Raw genomic sequence first — 14,904 nt, forward strand, 5'->3', positions numbered from 1 at the left:
GTCTGACACGTTGAATCCCAATGCTAATTCACATAGATGATATAATATTAGGCTGTATATATACATATATATATATATATAGAGAGAGAGAGAGAGAGAGTGGGAGAGATCCTTACACACACACACACACACACACACACACACACACACACACACACACACACACACACACACACACACACACACACACACACACACACACACATCTGTTGGTTACTGGTTAGTTTATTAAAACCACTTCAGCCAGCATGTTTTAAAATTTCCAAACTGCAAGGCTGTTACAAATGAACAAGATGCTGGCCTTTGAGCTGATAATACTAGCTGACAGGAGTATGGTATGACTGGAGTGAAACTATGGTAATGTTATCTTATCTTTGTTTTATTCTGATCTTTTTATTGAAAGAAGAAAAAACTTTCAGTGGAACATGCGTCAGTGTTCTAACCTGATTACATTACTGACACACATTTATTTCATATAAAAATGTACACTTCCCATTACATCCCAGGTTGTTGCAGCTAATAATTTTGCCCCCTTGATGCTAGTTAAGTTATCTAGTTTGCATGTTAATACAGTTACAAAACTATTGTAATATAAAATGTCTTAAAAATTCAGCAGTTGATTTTTACCGTATCTCTTATTTTTATACAATTATAGCTGTTAAAGATGGTTCATATGATGCAGCATTTTTTCCCATCAAACATCTTTCAAAACCTACATGTAATGATTTAACAAATCACAACAAATGATGGTAGTTGTGAGTGTTCCATTTTCACCTTAACTTTATGCATGTCTGGCCCATGTTACATACAAAGAACTTAACTGAATTAAGACCCAAGAGTAAAACTTTATGTTCTTCCTTCTTTGACAGAAGGTGCTATGAAAAGTACCATTTCTGAGATAACTTTGGCTTTGAAATTATAATGGTGCCCTTTGAGTAATTAGCATTAGCAGTAAGCAAAAACACATTAAAATAAAAAAAGAAAGAAATAACACTGCAGGAATAATACTCCAATATTGTACAGTCTATGGCACTTCATGTGTATGTATACCAACATGGCAATGAAAACCATGATGTGCTTTAACATATACACAGCTGTGTTTTTTGCTTGGCACATTCATCTCTGTCATATACCTACTAAACATCCTCTTACAATCTTTTGCATTAAAATATTACCTTTGAAACAAAAATCACTAGGCATGCACAACTTTATCTAAAATGGCAACTTTAAATACAAGGTGCACCTTTGTTATTTGTAAACCTTGAAAAAATGAAGTTCCTTACAAAAAAGTATTTCTTGGTCTACATACGTACCAATACATATTATATTAATGATTACATCACAGTCTGTCCTTTCAGTGTAAATATATCATGAAGAAATGGGTGCTATATGCTTCTGTATAAATAAATCTATACATTACAGTGTGCTACAAAAAAGACAGATAATGTTACATACTGGATTAACAAGTGCACCTCAGCAGCTTTAATAAACCTTTCAATTTGAGTTAGCATTTCTGTGTTGAAGACTTCGAATTTTTCTAGCTGACTTTGTACCTAAGTATGTCATAATGCAGAGGAAATTCCTGCTGGATGTCATAACGCACACCATGGCTAAAGATCTTGTCAGGTACAGTGACTTGTGTCAGTACACTATCTCTCTTTTTTGAATGTGATCTACAGAAAAAAACAGAACACAGTCACAAAATAGTAACACAAGGTCATTAGACATGATTACTCTGTAACATAACCAATGGGAAAATAGTTGCAACACAACCCTCCACATTCCTTCCATATCTTTCAAGTTTGGTAATGTGGCCCATGTATTTCCTTAAATTGTACAAACATCAACTCACTAAATCACAGGGTAAGATATTGCTCCAGTGAAACAAACAACAACAAAAAAATTAATTGAAACACTTTAAATTTTGCAAAAATGTGTAAGGAAATTCCCACAAGCTTTCAAACTTCTTGTTCATTCTCAAGAGAATCAAACACAGCAGAAAAAGCAAGTTATTCAATAAAGATATTGGTAATTAAAATGTTACTCCATCTTTGAGATTTAATAATTATCAGGATAAATATATCATGGTTTTAGCTACACTTCAGCTAAAATGACTACAGCTTGTACCCTTTTAGGAAACACATTATGTATTATTAAAATATATTCTTCTTTTGTCTTTTCCTGGTTAGGGGTTGCCACAGAGGATCACCTGTCTGTTCATGACTGGCAGTGGAGTTTTACAGTGTCAAGTTGCCAGCCCAGCACCCAACCTTCCACAGAAGGCACAAGCACGCACTCATGCCTAAGGCCAATTTAGAGTGTCCAATCCACCTACAGCATGTCTTTGGGATGTGGGAGGAAACCAGAGCACCTGGAGGAAACCCACGTGACCACAGGGAGGACATGCAGACTCCGCACAGAAGGCACCCCAGCCGAGGATCAAACCGGAGAACCTCTTGCTTTGAGGCGGCAACACTAACTGCTGCACTACTGCGGCCACCCATTATTATTAAAGTACATTATTAAAGTATATATGGCCACAATTTCCTAAATGTCACTTCCAGTGTAAGTAAAACCATATAAAAATATTTTCTGACTTTGATACCAGTAATACACATATATACAAAACAACAGAAAAGCTCATGTCCATTAATTAATTATCAATGCAGTAATTAATTAATATTTCAGTTAACATTAATATTCAGATTGATAGTACTGGATCAGATAACTTGCTGATCTTCATATGATAAACGTTGCTTGCATATAACAGGCTTTCTTGTTTGTACAGCATAGAAGTCACTCATTAGGCCATTTAGAATAAAATGTGTAATCCTTCTGCTAAAGCTCAGTAATAAAGTAATGTAACTTCATAGAAGGTTGAAATTACACCCTTATACAAACAATGAATTTATATCCTTTTCTGGTATATACAACACTGGTCAGAAACAAAACAATAAATGTTGTCAGTGGTTATACATCACATTCATGAAAACAATGAGGTAAGAGAGAGCTAGTAAATCAATATTTCACATTGCTTGTCAAACACTAGCTTAACTATTTTATTTACTCATTCCATTTTGCTAATGAATTTAGCTTTCTCTGGGCAGAACCATTGTGCAGAAGATGCCTAAAAACTCTGAAGTTGTTGCCTACAAGGAAAATTGAATACTAAGCTTAGTAGTGTAAAGGGATAAAGCCCTTAGAATGACCTAGATAACCTGGATTTTGATACTGGAAGCGTAGACACAGGCTGAATTGTTATTACCCATCCTGGAAGGAGGGCAGTATCACTGGTTGCACCACTGATCCCAACAGGATTGTTGGATATCGCCACTAGCAGCTATTGGTCAAGTAGTTTGCACCACCTTTAAGCCAGGGAGGAAGTCCCACAGGATGTGTAGGTATATATAGGGAGATTCCTAGTGCAGCACCTTTCAGAGATGCCACCATCTACCACAGGTAGGGAAATAAGTCAGGAGGGTACCTTCATACAGATACCAGTCTACCAGGATCCTACATTTATGTCTGATGGAAAACAACAGGACTTGATTAATAAGACTCACATCTCAGTCAGTGAATTAATGGGCTGTATGGAAGGTATGCTAGTTAAGGAATGAACTGTCTGTCTGTCCCCTTGAAGGTGGATTGAATGGATCAATATAGTGCTGGGTGGGAGGCTTGAAGCTGGTGGTATAGGTACATTTAAAAAATCTGGAAGCAATGACACATAAATGCAATGTGAAGAATAATCTATGTGTAAAGATCAGATCTGCCCTGCAGAGTTTATAGTACACAAGAAAAAAAAGCTTATCTAAAATATTAAAAAGCTACAGTGCTGAAACTAATGTTACACAAAGTATCACATTAACATCATTTCAATAAATTTGCACAATTCTGAAGAACAAAATTTATGTAATAAAAGATGGAGTATGAATGAAAATTGCTATAGATTCATTATCACCAGCATTATTAACTTAGGATGAAGTTTCATCTTTAGCAGTTAGATAATCCCCAGGATTCATGAAGCTTGCGCCAGGTGCAGGCATAGCATTGGCATTCTAACACCAAAGATGGCCACCGAGCGATTCAGGTGCACTACCTGCGTACGCTACGCCCGCACAACTCCTGAGCCTTGTATGCTAATTACCCCATTTGCAGCAGTGTAGCATGTAGCGATTCAGGAAGTGGTGCAGGCATAGTGTAAGCATGCAGAAATGTAAACCGTAAAAAACAACAGTTTACATTTTTGCAAACATAAAATCGGAGCCATGACAGCCGACCAAACACATGTATTGTATTGTTAATATATGCCAATTGCTAAATATATAGCCATTGGCATAAAAAAAATGTACAAAATATAAAATTAACATTTAATATATATAGTCGCACTATCGCGATGTGGAAGCGCAGGGCAGAGGTGCACAAAGGGGATTGCAAGGAATATATAAAAATATAGAATAAAACCACAATGAAACACATATCACAATTTCCTCATAATAGTCAATGGCAGGCATGCTACACCATATGCATTCATGGCTCAAGGATTGCTAAGGGGCAGTGACAGTGTTATACGCAGTAGCTAGGATTTAGTAGGTAATGCCATACAAATGAGAGAAGTAATAGTGAATTGCAGATTTCCCACTGGTATAAGGATGCACCTCACAGCGTAGCATTATAAAACCGAGGTGAGCCCTTGAGATAAAGATGACATCAAGAGAGGGGTGTGTCATCATTGCTGTAAGCACATTGGAGCATTGCTAAACTGGCTGCCCCTAGCTAGGCAAAACTGCAGGATAGGGGTGTGTCGAGCTGCCCATAGCTATGCTTAGCTGAGAGTACACAAGGTAACTGAGTATGCATGTGAATGGAGATGAAAACGCATGTAAACCCCGTAAACGGGTATGCGCAATGCGCACTGCAGCTGAAACAGGAAGGATATAGGAAAGAAATAAGGAAATGCTGCAGCAGTGAAATTGGAGTACAAACTAATTAACACCTAGGAGCCTACAGTGGGCCATTGACAGCTAACCAGGCTGCAAGTAGCTACCTGCAGAACAGGGAAGGGGAGGGGCTGTACAGCAAAGAAAACAGCAAAGTGTCAAAGCAGAACAAAGGCGATATGCAGTATATCAGCCACAAGGCACATTTCGCCATGACTGGGAAGGGAAAGTACAAAACAAGAAAGTCAGCAGGTGGATGCATGCCTGATAATGGGATAGGATCCAGGTCTAAAAGTGAATTAAAAGGCAACAGATTAATCAAGGCAGGCAAGTAGATCTCCACAGTAAAGGCCCCACACATGCAGTACTTATTTCAAAACCCATAATTAAGACACACAGCAGCTGGAATAGCTCATACACACCCACTTACATCAGCAGCATCCATAGCACAATACAATAAAGTGTGAAAGCACCTCACACACATTTGTGTATTCTCATACGCTATGCACCAGTGGTGTATATAGACGGGGAACTTCTATTATGTACATGTTAGGGGCTGCCATAGCTTTGATCCACCAGCATGTGTTGGAGACTGAAGGTGGTGTGGAGGATGATGCACATAGCCACCGCAGGCACCAGAGGAGAAGGAGAGTGTTCAGACCCAGGGTAACCTACCAGGGGCTACATGATCTGGAGATAGTAGAGCATTACACAAGCTGCAAGAAGAACTAAACCCTCACATAAAGTTACTGTTCAATCTCAGCCTTACTACAGCCTTACTACAGGATATATACCCAAGGAATGGTGTACAGCAACAGTGGTCCCGTTCCACAAAGGTGGTGCCACAACGGAACCCGGAAACTATCGCCCTATAAGCCTGACTAGCCTGGTCTGCAAAGCTATGGAGCGTATCATCATGGAAATCATAAACAAAGACATTGGAAACCTCCAGACACTGGATTCTACCCAATTCGGCTTTGTTAAGGGTAGATCTTTCCTCTTGAACTTGGTTGACTTCTTTGAAACAGTTACCAAAGCCATAGATGAAGGGAAGGTAGTCCACACAGCCTACCTGGACCTCGCAAAAGCCTTCGACACAATACCCCTCTTGGACATCATAAATAAGCTCACCAGCTTAAATATCAACCCCTATGTCACAAGATGGGTTGCAAACTGGCTCAGGGATAGAACCCACATGGTCAGAATTGCAGGTGCCATGTCAGACTCTAAACCAGTTACAAGTGGCATCCCACAAGGCTCAGTCCTGGGACCTCTCTTGTTCGGTATATATTTCTCTGAGGTACAGGCTAAAACGGGTGGACTATGGCTGACTAAGTTCGCAGATGACTGCAAACTGGGTGCCATAATCAACTCTCTGGCTGACACAAGCATCCTGCTAAAGGGTCTCACAGAGACAGATAACTGGTGCCAGAGCCATGGCCTAAAGCTAAATGCCAAAAAGTGCATAGTCATCCCCTTTGGGAAAAACAAAGTGCCTACAAATTACCACATAGGTGGTAATCCATTAAGTACGGAAGAAGTAATTAGGGATTTGGGGACCAAAGTAGATATTAATCTCTCCTTTGACAATCACATTGCCAAAGTGGTTAGAAAGACATTCTATATAGCCCACCTTATCAAAAAAGGGTTCACATCTAGATCAAGAGAGGTCATTGTGCCCCTCTACTCATCACTTATCAGGCCCATAATTGAATACATTGCCCCATTTGGGATGCACCTTACCCGACACCTGCAGCAACTGGAAAGACCCCAAAAGTACCTCACCAAGAGGATAAATGGACTCAAACAGATGCCCTATGCAGTTCGGCTAAAGAAACTCCAGCTCTACTCAGTTGCATACCGCCTACTCAGAGGCGATCTGTGTCTGACATATAAAGCCATGTCCAACCCAGAATTAATGGACATGCTCCACCTCAGGAAATCCAAATCCCTTAGAGCCACACGCTCTAGGGACTTGAACCTCAGCACAGAAATAAATAGGACATGCTGGAGGGACAGATTCATATCCCAGAGGCTCCCCTCACTCTGGAACAAAATCCCAATCCATGATAGGCAGAGCCCCTCGCTGACCCTCTTCAAGAGAAATCTTGACGAGTGGATGGGAGATCGTAAGTTTATCCCTGGGATCCCTTCTGTGTCCCTGCTAGACAGAGGTACAGTAAACTAACCTTAAAAGAGCTACCTTCTGTGACCTACTATACAGAGGCACAGTCAACAAATCTAAAAGGGTGGCAAAAGCCAAACACACTATGGCTAGGCTTATAAATGCCCTAGGGCAGATAGCCTAGTATCAACCTATGAACCTATGAACCTATTACAGGGTGGACAGGGACACCCTACAGCAACTTGTGGAGCTGTGCCGGCCATGTCTCAGAGCCAGAACAAACAGAGAGGAACCCATCCCAGTGGATACGAAGGTATGTGTAAGCCTGAGAATACTAGCTACAGGTACCTTTCAAAGACCAACTGGGGATATCATGGGTATCTCAAAGGCATCAGCATCCAGGGTACTACACCAGTTCCTGGATGCCATGTTACCACATGCCAATGAGCACATATACATCCCCCGAATGCAGGAGAAGTTGGCCAGCAATATGCGTCTCTTCCACCGTGTGGCAGAATACCCAGAGGTACTGGGTGCAATAGACTGCATGCACATACACATCAAGTCACCACCCAGTGAGCAGGGTGGGCACTACATAAACCACAAGGGATACCCCTCCATCAACTGCCAGGTTATGTGCAATGCCCAGGGCATTATCATGGATGTGTGTGCTGGCAGCCCTGGAAGCTATCACGACTCCCACATCTGGCATGCCTCACAGCTGTATTGGTTATTTGCCAGGGGGGACATCCCAAACAGCCACCTGGTGGGAGATGCTGGCTATGCACTGGAACCATGGATGATGACTCCCATCAGAAATGCACACACACCCATGCAGGAATGCCATAATGGAGCACACACACAAACCAAAACCATCATAGAGCATGTGTTTGGGATGCTGAAATCACGGTTCCATTGCTTGTGCATATCTGGTGCAGCCTTGCAGTACTCTCCAGGCACTTGTGCCCACATCTTCATAGTGTGTGCCATGCTACACAATATGGTCCTGCGGAAACAGCTGCAGCAGGGACAGAATGATGAAGGCCTTCACAGCCCACCACCATTGCCAAGGGCCCCACAGGCACAGAGGTACTCAGACTACAGAGCCAGCCCCAGGAGGTGTGCCCAGTATGCCCATGCCTTGGCAAAGAGGGAACGTATAGCACACACACTGACAGAGTAGGCACCTAGGGACTGACACCTTTCTCCACCTGCACACACAGTAAAAATGGATGGCACACGTACAAGACTACCTGTAAATTGTCATGTATAGGCAGTCTACTGTCTGCATCCAACATAGGCAGCCCTCAACTACTGCACACACAACAACCATTGGCACAAGGTAAGGCAACACCTGAACAGTAAATTAAGCTATCAGCATATGCAGATACTGTATGTATAGATTCATAGGTAGGTACTTGGCCAACTGCCAGAGGCCATTCATAAGCCAGCCAAAATGTGTCAGCTTTTGCCACCCCATTGATTCATTAACCATCCCTCAGCAGAGCAGAGCCAATGGCAGGATCCATGGGGTGCATATACTGTTCCCCATCCACCCTTCAAGGTTTCTCTTACAGAGTGTTAGTGAGGGGCTCTGTAAAATGTAGTTAGGGATGTTGTTCCAAAGTATGGGGAGTGTCTTTGACAGGAAGCTGCCCCTCCAGCATCCTCTGGTTATTGCTGTGGCAAGGTCAGCTAACTACAGTGTGTGGCTCACTGTGACATGGATTCCCATAGGTGGAGCATATCCATCAAGCCTGAGTTCGACATGGCTGTGTTGGCCAGGGGAGATCATCTGTGGGTAAACGAGATGCCACCAAGTAAAGTAGGAGTTTATTTGGTCCGGCTGCATAGGCCATATGTTGGAGGCCAGTATTCCCCTTGGTGAGGTACATTTGTGGACCCCCCAGCTGTTGGACGTGTCCTCTGAGGTACATCCCACATGGATTATTATACCCTATGATGAGAATGATGAGTGATGAGTAAAGGGGCACTATAACTCCAGTATGTCTAGATGGGAATCCTGTAGTAATCAGATGGCCTACATAGAAGGATGTCCTAACAACTGTGGAGATATGATTGCCAAAGGTGAGATTACTATCTACCTTAGTCCCCAGATACCCCATTACCACGTCTGTATTAAAGTGGCTGCTGCTCATGTGTTAATATGTGGGAGCCAATTCCACAATGGAATGACCATGCAGTTAATGACACTTGGCTGGCGGCCGTGTCATTGGCACCATGTGACGTTCTCTGTGAGGTCCCTTGAGGGATGTCCATGTCAGCTGGACTATCAATCATGGCTCCCAGTTTTCAGTCATTGCCAAACATGGTCTGTCGTAGTCCACCTGTGTTTGCCTGTACATCTAAGATGTATATGCCAAACAGTAGGGCTCACAGGACTGAGACCTGTGGGATACCAGTCATGACTGTTCAAGAGTTGGACCTGGAGACTGCTAGTTGTACTATGTGGGTTCTGTGTGTAAGCCCTTTGGCAACCCAACCTGTGATGTATGGGTGAATGTACAGGCTGGTGTGTTTATCAATAATACCTGAGTGAGGCATGGTGTCAAAAGCATTGGTGAGGTCCAGGTAGTATGTGTGAACCACCTACCCTGTCATCTAACATCTTGGTGACTTTATGTAAGACGTCAAACAGATTCAGTAGGCATGAACTGCACTCAGTCAAGCTGACCTGGGTTGGTTCACGTGTTCGAAGGTTACCAATGACATTGTTAATGAGTGCCATGAGGATGCGAACCATACCATTGCAAACCAGACTAGTCAGGCTTATGAGGTGGTAGTTACCATGGTCAGTTGTGATTTCACCTTGATGGAGTGGAATAACTGTTGCCACGCACCATTATATGGGCATGTAGCCTGTGGAGAGGCTCTGGTAGGAATGCTTAATTAGGTGGAGGCTGGATGTCTTGTACAGTTTGCAAGCTGCAGTCTGGGTCAACATCTGCCTCCATTGACGCTGTATTCTGCTGAGGCCATTTCTACCTGTTTGTCTCTGATGGTTGGGATACTGTACCTTTCGGGTAGTGTTGTGGGCTCTTTAGGGGGTGAAGTATGCACCGAATGTATCTGCAAGGATGCTGGCGATATCAGTAGGGTCAGCATATTTTGTGCTATATTTCACTGGCACAGTGCAAATCTGTGTGTCACCATGTAGATCCTTGACATAGCCAAAGAAGGCTTTGTGGTTATCTTTTGAATTTTTGCGTATTCTCCTGCTGATGTTAGCCTTGGATGATGTCATGAGGGACCTACGTATCATACTAATAGTGGTCACAGATGTCTGCCCTTCGTGGGATTTGCTGTGTGTCTGTAACACTGTCCTACATCTGTAGTATAGCCTGTTTATTGTAGAGGTCCACCAGACCGGTGTCCTTGTCTAGGAGGCGTGAGTCTTGGTTTACCAGTGGTGGCACAATCCATACATCCGTGTAGGTGCTTATAGACTGCATTTGTAAATCTATCTGTATCTTGAGCAGTGTTTCCCGTTAGCGTGGGGGCTGTGAAACTCCCCACCCCTGTCACTAGTAGTGTAAATTTAGCTGTAGGAAAGGTATACTCTGTGGTATCCGTGGGTGGGGGAAATGCTAGGGTGTGGAAACAGTGAATACTTCATGGTCAGATCTAACCAGTGACCGGTTAACCTCTGCTGTGGTGCACCTGTTGCCCATGTTGGTGATGACCACATCTAGTAGTTTCTACCCCACATTAGGGAGGTTACCACCTGATACAGGGCATATGAGGTGATACATTCCAGGAAGCGCTGGTCCTAGAAATGAGTACCGGAGTACGTTTCCCAGTTAATGGTATGGTAGTTGACATCAACCAATGCCAGGGTATGCGTTAGGACTGTCGTGTTCTCCACTGTCTCCAGGTAGGTGGAGTGGAGGTCCTGGGTCATGGAGGGTGATCCGTAGCAGGCCACATTCCACATTGCAGTTGTGGCTGATGTTAGCTGCACATGGATGATCACAGAGGTATCATGCTGCCCCACTAACCTGGAGGTGTAGGTATCCCTGATGAATATGGATACAGCCCCTCCATGTCTGACAGTCCATGTTCTGTGGCTGAAATGTGTGGTATGGGTTGTAGTCTGGTAGTGCTGGTGTGCTCTCAGGAGCCTTAAGACAAATTTCAGTTAATGCACAGATGTTGATGTTGTCCATCCTGAGGAGTGCTGTGAGTGCATGCATGTTGTAATCACAACCCCTGGTGTTGAGTAGCATAATCTTCATTGAATCTGCTACTGTGCTGTTTACGGAGCTAGTATTCACCTTCGAGACTCTCCTAAATAAGGCACCATGGGGGCGCCAATAGCCATGGCCAGTATTCCAAAGTGTAAGGCTGACACATAGGCCGGTATGGTATCACTGCATGCATGTTCCCCATCTGTACTTGTTTTGCATCTCCCCTGTAGGTAACCTACTGGTAAGCAATAGAAAGCCTTAAACTTATACAAGTCTTCTAGCTTCCAAGACAGGCTTTTGGAGTGACTAAGTGTCAGTGTTCCATATGTTCTTGCTGTACTCAACTGTTTCATGACTACATGCTGATTTCTCACTGTATATTGTGATCTGAAGTTCTGTTTATTCACATATTATGGCTGTGATGGCCTGCACGTTAGAGGTTCACAGATAGCCTACTACCTATCTGCCCAAGGGCAATTAGAAGAATAGCAACAGTGTGTTGTCCTTCCCTACACCACTGATGAAGTAACTGAGCCTCTGTCAAGCATTGCCAATGAAGCAATTCCAGGCAGAGTTGCTGGAAGCTGTTGAAGACTGGGGTTGTGGAGGGTGATATGGGGCACTTAGTGATATAAAGAGGGCATGTTAATGTGGCAATTCAACACCATTCAATTCCCCCAACATGTCTTGCAGCTATCAAACTGGACAGGCTCCCCCACCCCCTGGCTGTATGGCTCTGGGACACATGATCTCAGGGGTGTATAGTCTGTTACCCATTCACCCAACAAGGTTTCCCTTGAAGTGTGTCAGTGAGGGGCTATGCCTAATGTAGTTAGGAATGTAATGCATTGTCTCACAGTACATTTGTTATATGTTGTTATTTCAACAGTACATGAAGCTTAGTGAGTTTGGGGGCTCCCGGCCTTTGCTTATCCAAGCTTACACATAGAAATCATCTAAATAGGAAATAGGCGGAAGCAACATTAATGTCAACAGTGTAATGGTTACAGCATCCGCATAGTATCTGTGCATTTGAGGTTACAATCCCGATAATGGCAGGGATGTTTATCATGTGCAAAAGTATACCTTAACCACAGCTTGCATATATAGGTGGTAATCGTCTGTATAATAAACATTCGAATCACCCATATAAACCCATGTGTGCAGGAGAGTACAGTCAACAGAGAATGTAATGTTATGTCAGCACATAGTGAGATGTTACGTCACTGACATGTATATATCCGGAGTAGTTAGCGGATGTGGCCATGTTTGCGTGCACAGGTTATATGTTGCAAAGTTTGTTTAACTGTGTTTAACTGTTGCTATAATGTCACACAAATGCTTTTAAACATGGTTGCAACTGCTTAAATGAGCCTTATTCTGCAGTAAAAAACATTCGTAAAGCATCGCAGGTGTCGAACCCTGGACCATACACACTATAGTCATGGGACGTACCACTAAGCCATCCAAGGTGTATGCATGTTTCATCGTCTTGAGACTACACCTTATACCATATGCATTTCACTGTAATGATCACAAATGGGACAGTGACTTTGTGTACATATGTACAGTACATTGTAATGTACTGTAGTTTGTGAACCAACACATTCCAGTCTACAGATGTATTACTGTTACAAACTAATAAGAAATACATACATACATATATATATATATATATATATATATATATATATATATATATTATACAGTTACATCAATAGCCATGTATATAAACATGTATGAACACACTTCGAGACAAAGAAGCACTCCAAAGGAATTGGAGTGTACACAAAACACATGCAGATCTGGTATTATAACAATTAATATTAAACTAATTCACCACAGACGGGATGGTTGTTGTGTATGTGAAGATTGGGGTGGGGGAGAAATGATGGGTAATGCAATCAAGCATCAAGGAGGGCCTGGGTCGGATGTCTAATAAGTGAACTGGAGGGGCATACATGGAGTATGGGGACAATTTAAAAAGGAAACAAAGCAAGAACCTTACTCATTCATAATACACCCTGTCATATCACATTGCAAAACCTTCTTTCACAAACATATGAACATTAACATGTATCAGACATATGTACACCAACTGACTGTCACATAAGTTTTCAGTAGTGAGGAATGGCTGTAGTACAATAACATTCATACATATCTCAGATGCCATACAGGTAAAGTCAGTGACTGTGGTGTTCATGTTCACGGGTTCAAGACCTGCAACGGCTGTTAGGTTATTTTGACGGCCAGAATAAGGGTTTTTGGATGCAGGTGGATTAAAGCACTCTTAAGCAGTTGTAAGCGGGTTTCCACGTGTTTGTGCAACCGTAAGTGGCTCTGAAACACGGTAAACGGAGATGCGTTTCACAAGTTTGACCTTTGTTTAAAGTCGTGCAGATCACAGGCAAACCTGCTCACAATGTTTAAATGTGCATTACTCACAATTTCCCTACCAGTGCCTACTCTAAGAGGTAAAATAATAACACCCTCCAGGAGTACAACCTGCAGACATGTTCTCCACCCTCAGAGTAACCTAACACTAAGCTACCTGGGATGTACCTATCCCAGTTGTGTATGCAGACAAGATAAAACACAAAAGGGAGGAATGTGTTGAAATAGGACAACCTGTCATGTACCCATTTAAAGGTGTATGCTCATATATATATATATATATATAGATATATATATATATATATATATATAGATATATATATATATAAAGAGAGAGAGAGAGATAGAGACATGTCAATATATACATGTCTACATATATATATTTAGAGATATAGATAGGTTAAAACATCTACACATCTATGGAGGTACAGATAGACGTATGCAATAATGTATATATCTATATACATATAGACATTTTATAGGTTCATAGGTTGGTACTGGGCTATCTGCCCGAAGACATATATTAGCCCAGCCAGGTTGTGCGGTATTCACTGCCCCTTTAGTAGTTCTCTGGACCCTTGTACTAGCAGCAAGTACCCTTGGTCCCCATCTAGTAGTGCTGTTGGTGTGATCCCCGGTGTGAACTTTCTGTTACCCATCCACTCATCAAGGTTCCTCTTGAAGAGTGATAGTGAGGGACTCTGTCTTATGTAGATCGGGACCCTGTTCCATAGTAAGGAAGTCTCTGCGAAGGGAATCTATCCCTCCAGCATGTTCTATTCATTGTTGTGTTGAGGTTTATATCCCTAGAGTGTGTAGCTTGAGTAGATTTGGTTTTGCTAAGATGGAGCATGTTCAACAATTCTGGGTTGGACATGGTTCTGTACGTTAGACAGAGATCGCCTCTGAGCAAGCGGTATGCAACAGAGAACAGTCTTAGCTTTTTCAATCGTGCTGCATAGGGCAACTGTTTGAGGCCAGTAATCCACTTGGTTAGGTACCTCTGTGGTCTCTCCAGCTGCTGGAGATGTCTAGCCAGGTACATTCCAATTGGTGCAGTGTACTCAACAATATGTCTAATGAGGGAAGAGTAGAGGGGTACCATTACATCCTTAGATTTTGATGCAAACCCTTTCGTGATCAGATGGGTCACACAGAAGGATTTTCTAACCACTTTGGCAACATGGTTATCAAAAGAAAGCTGACTATCTACTTGGGTCCCTAGATCCCTTATTTC

General features: G+C 42.4%; 1 protein-coding gene across 9 annotated transcripts in view; it reads right to left on the bottom strand.

Annotated features, from left to right (window-relative positions):
- Nucleotides 1-377: 377 nt before the first annotated feature.
- The window catches only part of MBNL1 (muscleblind like splicing regulator 1), an 874,569-nt gene continuing 860,042 nt past the window's right edge, over nucleotides 378-14,904 (bottom strand). For all 9 annotated transcript variants that reach the window (XM_044070529.1, XM_044070522.1, XM_044070528.1 and 6 more), the window contains one exon: nucleotides 378-1,673. The gene's annotated coding sequence lies outside the window, so the exon portion shown is untranslated. The remainder of the gene's footprint in view (nucleotides 1,674-14,904) is intronic.

The sequence above is a fragment of the Protopterus annectens genome, chromosome 4.part1, assembly GCF_019279795.1.
Source record: "Protopterus annectens isolate FY-2018-M chromosome 4.part1, PAN1.0, whole genome shotgun sequence".
In the NCBI taxonomy this organism is placed as follows: Eukaryota; Metazoa; Chordata; order Ceratodontiformes; family Protopteridae; genus Protopterus; species Protopterus annectens.